Source organism: Microtus ochrogaster, unplaced genomic scaffold, assembly GCF_000317375.1.
Source record: "Microtus ochrogaster isolate Prairie Vole_2 unplaced genomic scaffold, MicOch1.0 UNK3, whole genome shotgun sequence".
In the NCBI taxonomy this organism is placed as follows: Eukaryota; Metazoa; Chordata; class Mammalia; order Rodentia; family Cricetidae; genus Microtus; species Microtus ochrogaster.
The window spans coordinates 15563909-15566347 of record NW_004949101.1 but is presented as its reverse complement, the minus strand read 5'-3'; the positions used below and the strand labels follow the sequence as shown (position 1 = coordinate 15566347).

Sequence of the window (2439 nt, the reverse complement as noted above, 5' to 3'; positions counted from 1 at the left end):
ACTAGCTCTGTAGACCAGGCTGGTCTCGAACTCACAGAGATCCGCCTGCCTCTGCCTCCTGAGTGCTGAGATTAAAGGCCTGCGCCACCACCGCCCGGCTGAGACCCTGTTTCAAATAATTAATTAATTAAATTTAAAGAAGAAAAGCAAGTTTGTGTCTTTCCCTCTCTCTTACCCAACTTGGGGATCACCTTCACTGGAAGCCAGCTTTGGCTTTCCAACTCTTTCCAGTGCGGTTCACCTAAGATGAAACATTTAGAGAAGCACCGAGAACCAGGCAACTTTGTGATACAGTTGTGCATCCTTGATTTTTGGTCTCAAGGTCTCCATCCTCATCACCTGCCTCATCTCCACGCCTGAACTAGAAAGTCAAGTCACTGTCTTCTCTTGCTGGGCCCACCTTCAGCTGGAACCACCTCTGTTTTTCGTGGCTGCTCTACAGTCCTGCTCACTCAGAATGTGCTTGTTCTTTGATGAAGGTTGTTCCCACCTCCCCCATGGTGCTAGTGATCCAGCTCAGGACCTCACACAGGTTGGGCAAGTACTGTACCACTGAGCCTCTTAGCTTTTAATTAGATTCTTAGGGTTATACTAAATGTTTGAGGAATGAAACTGGGGATGTTTGAGAAGCAGGTGGCCTCTTTCCCATGTCCTTTTATGAGCCTGTGGCTCATCACTTTTCTTTGTTCCCTTTCTGAACTAGGTAAGTCAGACTAACCATTTGAAAACTTAGTTGAAATAAATACTGAAAATATCAACTACTAAAGGTTATTCAAGGAGAAACAAAAATACTTGTTTAATGCTGACATTGAATCTAAATTAAAAATTCTAGGCACGCCAGGTGGTGGTGGCACAGGCCTTTAATCCCAGCGCTAGGGAGGCAGGGACAGGTGGATCTCTGTGAGGTCAAGGCGAGCCTGGTTCCAGGACAGCCTGGGACACCAGAGAAACCCTATCTCAAAAAACAAAGCAAGCAAACAAGAAACAAAACTAAACAAAAAAATTCTCGCCACTAAACACTTCACCAAACCTTGTGTCCATGAGTGACTGTCTTAGCAGTAGAGGAACAGAAACCTTCTGCCTTACCACAACTGGAAACAAAACCAAGTTGCTTTCAGGAGATGTGTCGTCAGACTAGAAAGGAGAGTGAAAGGAAAGTGGTGGTTCTGCTTCTCTCGTAACAGTTTTGGCAACTATGATAAAGCATTGGCTATGTTTCCTGGGGGCTGGAGGGATAAACACCATGATTAGGATACCTACCCTGAGCCATGGCACTCCTGATTGCTACCCTGTGATTTCCTCCAATGTGGGAAACTTGAATACATAATTTGTGATAGTGGGGGACTGTGTTTGCAGATTCCCTCAGTGACATACAAAAGAAGAATCGCCCAGAAATGTTCATTCCAAGAGGATTTAGCAAAAGGAAAAAAGAGTGAAGGACTGGGAAGGAAACAACAAACAAGCCTGCTATTATTTGCAGGCAGTATGGTTGTCACAGAAAAATCAGAATTGCTGGATGTATCAGTTAGCTAATGCTGTATAAGAAGTCATCCCAAATTAGCAATTGCAAGCAAACATTCACTACACTTTCTGAGAGTGAGGAATATGGGGTAGCAGGGTTGCCTGGGCTCTTAGGAGGCTGAAGGCAAGTTGTTGAGAAGGTTGCCATCATGTATGTGATGGGAAGAGGACCCACTTCTGATTCTGTTCTTATGGCTTTGGGCTGGCTTTTGTCTTTCACATGGGCCTATGCATGTCCTAAGTAGCCTACAAACACATTAAAGATCAGATTTCACACATTGTGGCATTATGACAGTAGGTTTCCCCTGGAGAGGCAGCTAAGGAAATGACCAGATGGACTAAGGTGTGCTTCAGTGATAGAACACTGGCCTGGCATGGGTCAGGCTCTGTAGCTTTAATCAACAACACTGAAGACATGCAGAGAAGTGAAAGCTACAGTCTCCTATTCTATTCGAGTGAAGCACCGTCCAGTTTACAATCTACAGAAGGGCACAACTCAATACCAGGATGATCAGGCTGCCAGCCATAGTGTCAGAACTAAAATGGAATCACTTGTGTCAAACCCTAACAAAAAAATGTAAAGAGGAAATCAATCCAGGAGGTTATGAAAGAGTTGAGGTCTCATGTGCTTACGCCTGCTAACTGAGGCCATCAGTTTGTAAGGAAGGAAAGTCTCATGGTTTGTGGTTTTGAGGTTTCGGTCCATGGTCACTTGGCCCTGCTGTGTCTGGACCTATGACAAGGCAGGATGTCACAGGGTGTGGGTGCTTGCCTAGCATGACTGAGGCCCTTCTGAAAAACAAACATACGTTCTTTATTTTGGCTTTAAAAAAAAATCCCCTGCCTCAAGCTCTGAGTAACTCATATTTTACTGTGCACCCATGTTATATTGCAATGATCTGCCTCCCTCAAACAAAC

The 2439-nt window shown here is 44.6% G+C and overlaps 1 pseudogene; it reads left to right on the top strand.

Moving 5' to 3' along the window:
* Positions 1–1234: 1234 nt before the first annotated feature.
* Positions 1235–1365, top strand: LOC113458118 (annotated as a pseudogene).
* The last annotated feature ends 1074 nt before the right edge of the window (positions 1366–2439 follow it).